Source organism: Orbicella faveolata, unplaced genomic scaffold, assembly GCF_042242905.1.
Source record: "Orbicella faveolata isolate gen_17 unplaced genomic scaffold, um_ofav_v1 contig_24, whole genome shotgun sequence".
Classification (NCBI taxonomy): domain Eukaryota; kingdom Metazoa; phylum Cnidaria; class Anthozoa; order Scleractinia; family Merulinidae; genus Orbicella; species Orbicella faveolata.
Window position 1 is genome coordinate 10,086,041 of NW_028301552.1, and position 11,897 is coordinate 10,097,937.

The 11,897-nt window shown below is 39.7% G+C and overlaps 1 long non-coding RNA gene across 1 annotated transcript; it reads right to left on the reverse strand.

Annotated features, from left to right (window-relative positions):
* Nucleotides 1-302: 302 nt before the first annotated feature.
* LOC149110354 (uncharacterized) lies at nucleotides 303-4,055 on the reverse strand. The gene is made up of 2 exons (XR_016207886.1): nucleotides 3,052-4,055; nucleotides 303-558 (listed from the first exon to the last, which is right to left on the reverse strand). It is a non-coding gene; the product is annotated as an uncharacterized LOC149110354 (long non-coding RNA).
* Between the last annotated feature and the right edge of the window lie 7,842 nt (nucleotides 4,056-11,897).

An 11,897-nucleotide genomic window follows, 5' to 3' on the forward strand; every position in this document is an offset into this window, starting at 1 on the left:
ACAAACTAAGCCGAGCCATAAACAGAATGATAGTCTTTTCTCTTTTACTTCTGAGATTAAACACTCAAAATGCTGTTTTCAGGTTATAGACTACTTTCTATACTAGTCTGTAAGGAAAAGTAAATGCGGTTCACTGTTGACACATTAATGAGGATCTGAGGGGGGAACACATCGTGGCACCATTATTTCACGCATATCGACGAATCTTCTTCAAACAGTGTCTAAAGACTACAAAACTGTACTTAGTGTTACTGATCATATCTTGTCATTATACTAGCTATAGGAAACAATAGAAACACAAATATCGTTGCTTTTCGTTTCTTTAATTAATTTAATTCTCTAAACAACATTTTCGAGTTAACTTTGTGCCTTGACAATACATTTCTTCCGCAATCAGTCGATGACGAGCCCTTGATCTGTGGCCATGCCTGTCAGTGGAATCTATCTTCTCCGCCTTTTCAGCAGTTCTTTCTCCATGCCGCTGCAGGCTTTACTGCATGTGCTACAGTACTCCCGAATTCGATTCCTTCCCGTTGTTTCGGCTTCTCTCTTCGAAGCCTGGAAAAAAGAAACTTATTGTCTTTTAATAAGATCATATCGTTCACAGAGACAAACTCATTACATTAGAACGTTTCTTCGTTGAGAAAGCGTTAGTAGGGACTTTGAGCAACGACAACGCGGACGGCGTCGGGAACGTCATAAGATCAGGGAAACGCCAAAAGGTCCGCTGCACATAACTGGCGGGAAACAGGTTGACGTTCTGTGTTCGGGCCCGACATGAGTGAAGCTCAATTCGCGTTGTCTGGAAACGTGAGTTTTCGCTTTCGTTTCCTCTGCTGTGTCAACGCTAAATAACCCGTGTTACTAACTTCGAGGAAGTTAAATGCTTGTTTTCTCTTGTTAAGTGAGATATTTCATTTTAAAGAAACGTCGAGAATTCTGAAGCGAACTCAAGCCAGTCGGCGAACATGTGAGTACCGTGAAATATCCTTTTGAAAACTTATGTAAATTAAGACAACTTACACGAATTTCAATCGAAATTTTTCCTTTCAAGAGGTACTCAAATGTCAAATGACTCATTATGGTGAAATTCTAACACATTTAAATGGCATTATAAAACCTTGTGTAGCTGTTTCCATTTTCAGTCGTAAGTCAGTGCTTTACTTAGATCTTTATCAGTCGGCACACTGATTTGTCGCGCCAGTCAGATTAAACATCTGCTGATAAGTTCATTTACTTCATTGTACAACTCAGCGAGAAGGGGGCCAAGGGCCAAGTTGCGTTTGTGGAAGCGAAATTCAGACAGGCACTCGTCGTCTTCAAATCATCGACGTTAAAATCAGGAAAGGAATCAAGGTTGGTCGAGATCATTAGATCGGTTTAAATCGTACAAGAGTGGAAGTTCGTCATCGTTTGACACACCTTCATCGTGGATTATCAAGAGTTGATTGCGAACTTCTTTCAATGAAGTCATCCTAGTTCATCCTGATAAACAGACGACGAATATCAATAATGTCAATAAACTTGACAGTGTGGAAACCGCGGTTTCCGACGGTGCTGCTTAATGTTTGTGAATTCCCGCCACAACGGCGTTCTCTCCCCAGCCTTCTCACAGGTTTCGGCCTCCCCGTCGCCGTCCGCGTTCCCGCTACAAAGTCCCTAGTGTTTGGCAGGTCACCGCAAACATTGATGTACTAACTACCCTTAATCCTCGAATTAGCGCCACCTCTCCCCCCCCCCCCCCTCCCTTGAATAAGCGCCCCTCCTATCGGCCGAAATTTAAAATAAGCGGCCCCCTCAAATAAACGCCCCCCTCCCCTCCCCCCATTTTGTGGACGAGTAATGAGACAACAAAGGGTGTATAGTTTTCGTCATGTAGTATTGGATTTGTACATTGTTTCAGTTTGTGAACACGTTAAGTACTAACGGTGCCGCGATTTAAACTTTAGGATCAGCTTTTTATGTCAATAAACAGCTTATGTTGGTGTTTACGCGCAGATGATGCATTAAAAAAATGATAATGTCAGGCTACGATTTGGGAAAAATTAAATAAGCGCCCGGGCGCTAATTCGAAGATTTCAGGTACTTGGATGGATAGTAACACAAACAAACAAACAAACAAAACAGCGACAGTCTCAGACGAGAACAAATAGCTCATATAATCATACAAACGAACAAATCCCGTCTAAAAAACAAACATTTCACAGGCAAATTGGCGGTGGTCAGACTTACAGAATAATGAAATGAACTGTGCTGCTTATATAATGCACAGCTAAAATCGATTTTTTTGGGTTATAATTATTACTTTTTAAATTATTATTATAAAAAAAAAAAAAAACGTTGTTGTGACAGTCTTTACTAACATCTCCATAACAATCGTGTATTAAACTAGTACCCGGTGTCGTCATCATCAACGAGTGTCTTCCAGTTTTTATTTTTATTTTATTTGTTTGTTTGTTTGTTTGGGTTTTTTTTTTGTTTTTTACTTTTCTATTTTTTTCGATCAGCATGAACTATTTCTGTAGCCGATGACTAATTCACTGTAAGATAAAATAAAGTAACGAAAATAAAAAGTTTTTCCCAAGTGTTTTTCTACCAACCCCTCTACGTACTAAATCCTAAACCTCTTTGCCTCTGTGTGTTGATTAGATTAGTAGATGTGTACAGCAAAAGAACGAGGTGACGAATGGTAAAATCCGAGTCTTGCATGACGAGATGCCAACTTGAGCCACATTCACAAAATCCGAGACTGAAAACACAACAGAAACGAGAATTTGTGTTGAGATAGATGCGGCTGAGGCCGCCGAAACTATTTCGAGATCTGGAACATGAAATCAGTTTTTACAAGAGGAATCTTTTTATATTTGAATTTGTTTATTAAGAACAAAAATTAAAATTTCGGGCCTAGTCTCAGTTTAGAAGTAGCTCCGCCAAAAATTTATTCCTATTTTCTGCTAAAAACCTCCCTATACTTAGGTCCTACTGACGATATCGAAAATTAAGAAGAGATCTTTTTCCACTCGGCGCCTCCCTACCCTGATAATTACTTACCATATCGAAAATACTTGATCTTTTTCCACCCGGCATGTCTATGCCACCAAAAGCAGCTGATACTTGAGAACTGAAGTTGCAAAGCAAGGCAGAGAAAACCAAAAAAGCAACTAAACCTTTCTTCATAATTGTCTTCGTCTCTTTGAAACCTTACAAAGCCAGTTACAGACGTCAGTGGCTATTGATTCTAACCGGTTCTTTGGAGTTTATATAGCTTTCCAAGTATCGTTAATAATAGGGCTACAGCTGTGACTTCATCTGTGAGCACAGAATTAAAAGGCTTTCGTTTTTATTCCCTTTTTAACACTGAATTATACTTCTGGAAGGACTAAGTTGTTTTCTATTTGTAAAAAAAAAACAAACAAAACAAGAAAACGCCAACCCCCGTGGAAGGTGACGCGGACGCTCTTCCAAGCGTTTAGTGCTACGCCTATCCGATGTATACACTAAAACAACATTTAACAGTTGGAGGTACAGTGCCGTCTTTTTTGATTAGGTGTGTTTTTATACCAAAGCATAGAAAGGAAACAAAGCACGCGTGAGTTGTATATTTAACCGTCTGTTTAAAATCATAAATGCATCCGTTTCTCACAGGTTTTATTATTTTCAATATTTTGTCATCCCAGCGGCAGATAAAACTTGAGATCAAGAAAATATATCAACAATCGTGGATTAAAGAATAGCTTCAAACAGCTGTTTTTCCGTTCTGTTTGAAACGAGCTCGTCTCCCAGTTAAAAAAAAAAAAGATAAAATATTTGGAAATCTAAAAATGTTATAACTGCGTCCTTTTTATCTTTTGTTCCTGATCGCGCGATCGTGTCAACTCAAAACAGATGGACTTCCTTTCTCGTAAAGAACTCAAATGAGACAAGTACGAGCTAAAATATTAGCTAGTCAATCATAAGCGTCCACGAGTACATGCAATGTTCTACGTTTAATTTTTGTGCTTAAAAAGTGGCGGGAACTGGCTCCGGATTCTTGATATTCTGGACCACACCAAGTTGCTTTTGGTGCGCTTTTTTCGACCCAAATATACTGCGAAATATCGCACCTGTAGTTTGAGGTAGCCCGGAAAGGTCCTAAACAGACGCCGCGCTTAATTGACTATTCACAGCATGCGGATAGCTCAAAATATAAAAAAAAGAGAATGATATTTTGAAGACAATTTAACAGTGAGGAGTTTGTTGTATGCTGCAATCCTTTCTCCGCATAAAGGGACTAATTTTATTTCAACCTTAAATCTCAGTGCGATTCAGACTGTGCGAGGCGTTCGTTGGACAACCTGAACTGCTGTGCAAATGCGACATGCAAATTAAAAGAGGCCATTGCGTGCCTTTTGAAAAAACAGAGGACTATAAATGTCAGCGGATCCTTAAAAACTGAAGTTACTAGAAGTGTACAGGCTACGTCCAACCCAACTTTGACAACCAAGATCAGTAGGAACACTGTAACAGTCCAATAATCAAATGTTTTGGTTGTATGCTCGGGGCGGGAGGTATTCGCCAATGTCTTTGGTGGGGGTGTTCGGCCCGAACCTTGTGGCCCGTTCCCTATTTCAGGCCAAAATCTGTGACTTCCAATACTCTTTCAGACCTGGGCGAAAATTCGATACCCCATTTCAGACCTCTACACTGTAGTTCATGGTTCTAAATAATATGTCCGCAGCCAACCAGAATTGGCTTCCTTTTACGCAGACTTTCGATAAAGGCTACATACTCACTAATGTTGATGGGGAAAAAGAAAAATAGTTATTTGTGGTATTCCCCCCACCCCAAAGTCGTATGGTTGTCTATAAACTACCGATAACTTGAGTAATTGGAATTGGGAATGGTAACTTAAGAACATGTTGAAAACACCTTAAGCTGAAATGGCAAAAAAAATAATAATAATAAATAATGAAAGGAAAAGAACCAAAACTAAGAACGTCGAGCCTCAGTCCAAAAGCTAGACGTTATTGCATTAAAAAATAATAATAATAAGCAAACAACAATTTAGAAAAAAAGATATAAAGAATAAACGACACTGGTCTGCATCACCTGATCTTTTGAAGGAATCGAAACGAAAACAAGTAAAATAAGACACAAAACGATTTTACGAAGAGCTCGAGAGTCTCGTTGCGTCTGATCTTTAGGGTTGATAAAGATATTGTCGACACCTTGCAAAACTTACATGACGTTTCCAGATACTAGAGCTGGGATATGATTAATTTGGAAAGAATGAGAAAAATGTCCCTAATGTTAATAATTTTCACTCTACCCACGGTAAGGTCATATAATCCGTGCTCTTGTTAGCTGGGCCCAAAATAGGATCTGAATTTTGAGATGAAACGCCGGGCGCCACTTTCTCGTCCCGCCAGTCCTTAGATTATCGCAATCATGCTAGTATGTGTCAGGGAAAAACAGAAAAAAAAATGCTCTAAGGAGGCTTCTAGGAGCTACCTCAAGGTCTACGCATCTTGAAAAATTTAGACTAAATTTTTCAAGTTCGTCGGACGTCTGTAATCTGCGTCAATTTTCTCCATCCTTGTTCCTTTATGGTTTATTAGTATCTCCTTGGTGTTTTTCAATCTTAGTAAACTGCTGGTTTCAGCTTTCCTCCAATTTAAAGATAAATTTTTCCGTGGCCAAAATTACTCAAATTAGCGGCCGTGAGTTAACTCCTTTAAGGGAAGAAAGTCATGAATTTGATACCAGCATGAAGTTTTAGAACTTCTTCAGTTTTTTGAGTCGCAGTCTACTGATAAGTTCTGAAGTTTTCGCTGGTATTGACTACTATCTTTGTCCCAAATTATAGCATTTGTAAATTGTTAAATTAGCTGCCAAGAAATTCTACCTCCGAGTAGAATCTTCGGCGCTCCTGTTGTAGTCTGGTCTTGTTAAGATTAGCTGAAAATGCCTCACTGCGAGCAGGAGTGAGTAAAACCATTACATGAAAATGCAAATGCCTGAAAGAGTAGCGTATTTCTGGATTGGTCTGAACATAGTTTGGTAGACCACGATCTTATTGGGCAGTGGTATCTTGACTCAATGACTTTGTCTCCGTTTTTTGTTCTGATTTGAGTGTGAGCCATATGATTGCAGCCGGTGTTGTTACTGATCTCAATTTAGAATTTGCAAACTGGCACGCGATGACAAGGAGAATTCTGATTGATTCCCTGAGGGGTCCGAATTTTACAATACGGATCGCTAAAATGAATGACTCGTGAATTTGTTTCCGTGTGTTAAATTGCTTTTTTAAAACCTTTGCACAAAAGCGAACAGCTTGTTGTTAAGATTAAGTAAGAAATCTTAATTTTCCTCCCTTCATATTTGGTACACAAGTTGAGTTTAACGAACTGAGAAACGTAAATAAATGGTTATACAATATTTCTCGAGAGTAGATTACAGGGACGAATCAATTACCCAGCAAAGTTTTAGTCAAGAAGCGCCATCAAAAGGATTATTTCATGAGGCAAATTCTTTATCTTGTTCGGTTCGTATTGTGAAACATTGGTCTCGTTCTTTTTTCCACGTTAATGGACTTTGCTGACGGCTGGGCCCATAAACTTGCAAAGAACGAACTCGACCATCATTCCCCCCAATAAAGACTTCACACTCGTTGCAGCATATTGATTATGAGTGAAAAAAACAGATAACGTTCAAATAAGGAAAAAATATATTACCGTCAGCTAGCCGTCAAACAACCAAAAATCAACCATCAACCGTCAAAAAGGTCTATATACTTTTCAACCGTCAGCCGTCCAAGGTAAGCCCCCATTGAGACTCTCTTAACAAGTGGAACTTCTAGAGGGTCCACAGCATGACGCCGACTGCAGCTTTTATTTGAAGTTTAGTAACACGTTTGAATAATTCCTGTTGAAAACCGGCTTGACGTTTACTTTGTGGATGCATTAGGGTTGCATTGCATTTTGAGGGTTGCAAACGGTTTTTGCGTGACGCGTGATCGCTCCAAAATTAGCAGCGTGATGCGTGATAGATTAGCCGCGTGACGCGGGACAAGACATCATAACGTGATGCATGATTTGCTATTTTACATGCACGTGATGCGTGATTCCGCGATAAGTGAACGTCCTTCGAACTAGAAGGATAGCATTCATTCCAAGTAAATAGTAAATAGAGTCTTAAAAAAGATCATCAAATCGTGGCAAATCCTTTTCTTGACCTCTGATGTCTTTGATCTTCATGGATTTTCATGCTACTATAGGTCCAAACAATTGTGATACAAATTATAGGAAGAAGTCAATTGAAAATGGTTAAACCTTGCAAAAGGACTATGAGCTTCAGTGTTATTTTTTACCATTTTATCGACCGATAATAATAATAATAATAATAATAATAAATAATGATAATGCTAGTAACATATAACGAATATTAAACTTGATCGAGGTCCTCAAAGAGTTCGTTCCACTCCTAAATATTTATTTTGTTTGCGGTGTTTATTTATGGTATATTTCTCCTTTGGGCGGGACCTCCTCCCGTTTTTTTTCTCTTTGGACTCATTGAAGAGCGCTGTCTGATTATTATTATTATTATTATTATTATTATTATTATTATTATTATTATTATTTCAAGTTAATGGCGAAGATAACATGGAAAATACAAGCAATACAAGAATAAAATGGTCATAAGGATGGTAAGCAAAAAAACCAAAGTCCCCATACTAGGCAGACCACCTGATAAAAGGAAAAAAGAGGAAAAAAAAATTCTAAAACAGCTTAATTAAATTAAACATTTCTTGAAATTAGGTAATTCCTTACTCCCTTTTTAAAACCAGAGATGCTAGAAGCATCACGAATTGACAGTGGCAGCATTTTCCACATATGGACAATCCTATTAAAATAGCTTTACTTAAAAATATCTGTCCTAGCATAAAGCTTCTTCAGTGTCAGATCTTGTGAATAAAAGTTAAAAATTATTGACTTCATTAGGAGCCTAGGAAGCGTCGACACTACACCGGAACAATTTAAAAACGCAACAATCACCGGTCGTTTTATATTTTAGTTTAAGAAAATCTCGGCCAGGGAAATCACGTGGTTCTCCACAGTCCTAAAAGGTCCGTTTTAAAACACTGCTGTTTTAAGAAAGGTTGCCCTACGAAAGTGCAAAAGCGTACGCGACAATGTCGAAAGGTATTATGGGTAATGGCGAGCAACGGTTGCTTGATTGAAGCTAAAGGCATTTCATCATGACAGAGCGACACAGCACAAGCACGTATATTTGTTACTTTTTCCCTGAAGCATTGTTGACCTCAAACAAGGAATGCCAAACTATTACTACCCATATTTGGCACAATATCAATCGGCATTGTCGCGTTCGCGTTTACGCTTGTGTGGGACAGCCTTTGTCGAAACCGCTGTATATGTTTTCCGTCCACACGAAAACTCAAAGCCGGCGTTTTCAAATTCCTCCGGTTTGAAGAGCGTTTTCGAAAAGCTCCGTTTTCGGGACGGATTACTCCCCCGGACCGTAGACCTAACCGTAGAAATAAAGCTCTATGCGTTTTTAAATTCCTGAGGCGTAGTGTGGACGGAGTCTGGAGCAAACCACGATGTCAATGAGCACCACCAAACAAAAGGTTTAATGAGGAAAACAATGGCTGTACAAGTGTGTTCAGTAAACCTTTGTACAGTTCATAGCCGTCCTCTGCAAAACAACGACGCAAAATGACCGGTGAGACGTCGAACTGCTAATTTTCGTATTTCCATTTTGAATTGAACGCCGTCATAACACATTTAGCCTGAGAGAGGCTATAGAGCCATCGGCATCCTGGAGAAATTCAGTTTTACAAGGCTTTGTCCTCGGCGTCGCTGTCGTCATTGTTAAGATCCCTATGTTTGCATTTCGGATACTGGAAGGTCGATACACTTGTTTAACGTGGGGTCTGTAATCCTAAGTGGCTGCTTTGTGTTTTGCTCATGTTTTATCCCAAGACAATCAAACCCAGATGAGAGTATCGTGTAAAAAACCGTAAAAAAATCACATAAATTGCAGCTCTTTTCCAAGGTTTTCAGTTTAATTCAGCGATTAAGTTGTCGAGCGTTTCGGTGGGAAGTTTTTCCCTCCTGCTGAAACAATCTCGTTTACTTTACTTCGCCGATGCAATACCTGTTTATCCTCCCCATTTCTACACGGCAATCGTTTGCATCTTTTTCTTCAGTATAGCTTAAGGCTTTGAACACTTAAAGGTCATCGTCATCAATCGCGTGCTTGAACATGGCGAGTTGATAGGTCTTGATACTCGTGGCTTTCGCACTCCAAACCAAGTAATTATTACAGTATTTCTCTCTCCATAGCTTGCAGTTCTCGGGGATCTCGCCACTTAATTGACCTCAAATCTAAAGTGTTGCGGAGACAATGATATCTGGTGGAATAACATTGAAAATTATGATGCTTTAGGCGGCGAGGCACCGGCAGTTGTTTTCGCTTGTAGGCATTCGTAGACGGTAGACGTTGTCGACGAATTGGGTCCACCCTATCGCTGCAACGTGTAATATTAGATAGCAGAGAGAAATTTAAACGAACCTCATCAATCAAGGCTTAATCTGGCTACTGTAACTCAAGATACACAAGGTGAACGCGTATTTCAATATAATATTTTAAAACTGTATGTTAGCATAAATTACAAAGCCGTTACAGAACATAAGCGTGCACGCAAAGAATGTTTGGCAGTTTAGCATATTGTAGCCTCAAATTAAGGTATGTCCGCCATTTTGAATAATCAAGCCGGTATCAGAACCTCGTTTGTCCAGTTTGGCTATGACCTCAGTGCTTTCTCATTGGCTCAAAACCAAGCCTTTTGTTCTTCCGCTTTATAAGTGTGACACCACCCGGATGGTTGGGCGGCTAGTTAACTCCACCGCAATATTTACATCTCTCTCTTAAAACAATACCTCCTGGATATATAATCAAGTATTCTTTCTCAACCAACCCCTAAATATCCCCCAATATCCCCTCACAGTCTGCATTTCATTAATCCCCTACATATACCTACACAGCCAACATCTAATTAATCCCCCACATATACCTCCACAATCTACTTCTCATTAATCTCCCACACTGATGCCTGCACAGCCTACATCGCATTAATTTCCCGCATATAACTACACAGCCTACATCGCATTAAATCCCCCACATACACCTAGACAGCCTACATCTCATGAATCCCCTACGTACACCTAACTTCTCATTAATCTCCCACACTGATGCCTGCACAGCCTACATTGCATTAATCCCCCACATATACCTACACAGCCTGCATCTTATTAAATCCCCCACATACACCTAGACAGCCTACATCTCATGAATCCCCCATGTACACCTACACAGCATACATCTCATTAAATCTGCCACATACACCTGCATAGCCTACATCTTATTAAATCCCCCACATCCACCCTACCCAGCCTACATCTCATGAATCCCCCACATACACCTAGACAGCATACATCTCATTAAATCTCCAGCCTACATCTCATTAAATCTCCAGCCTACATCTCATTAAATCTACACAGCCTACATCTTATTAAATCCCCCACATACACCTACACAGCCTACATCTCATTAATCCCCCGCATACACCTACACAGCCTACATCTCATTAATCCCCCATATAAACCTACACAGCCTACATCTGAATCCCCTACACAGCCTCACAGTCTGCATTTCATTAATCCCCTGCATATACCTACATATACCTACACAGACTACGTCTAATTAATCCCTCACATATACCTACACAGCCCACATCTCATTAATCCCCCGCATACACCTACACAGCCTACATCTCATTAATCCCTCACATATACCTACACAGCCTACATCTCATTAATCCCCCACATATACCTACACAGCCTACATCTCATTAATCCCCCACATATACCTACACAGCCTACATCTCATTAATCCCCCACATATACCTACACCGCCTACATCTCATTAACCCCCCACATATACCTACACAGCCTACATCTCATTAATCCCTCCCATATACCTACACACCCTACATCTCATTAATCCCCCACATATATCTACACCGCCTACATCTCATTAATTCCCCACATATACCTACACAGCCCACATCTCATTAATCCCCCACATACACCTACACAGCCTACATCTCATTAATCCCCCACATATACCTATACAGCCTACATCTCATTAATCCCCCACATATACCTACACAGCTTACATCTCATTAAATCCCCCACATATACCTACACAGCCTACATCTCATTAGTCCCCTACATATACCTACACAACTTACATCTCATTAATCCCCCACAAATACCTACACAGCTTTCATCGTATTAATTCCCAACATATACCTACACAGCCCACATCTTATTAATCCCTCACATTTACCTTCACAGTTTGCATTTCATTAAATCGTTTCTATAGTCATTACTCATTATATTCAATGGTTATTAACTCATATAGAACCAAGTAGTTTGAAGATATCTTGGAACAAGTAAATTGACTATCGTTATTCAAATTATCCGTTCACTTGCCGTGCGTTGAGCCGTTCGAACGGAGGCCGTAAGGAACGTTTTCGCGTGAGAGGTCACATATTTGCCGATGCATTTTTGTGGTTGAATCGGCAGTTCTTCTTTTAACGACGCTTTTACGGTCGTATTTGGAACGATTGCATTCCCCTGGAAATGAATCATTCAAGGACTACACAATCCAATCGAGTACCATTTTTTACTCACCGATTATCGGCCCACAATTATTATTGTACATAGAAGATATTACACGGTGGCGAGAAGGTATGAATTTTATGTTCGAGTGGCAAGAACTATATCTCACGACACTCGTGAGATACTGTTTTTGCCGTGTTCTTTTTATTA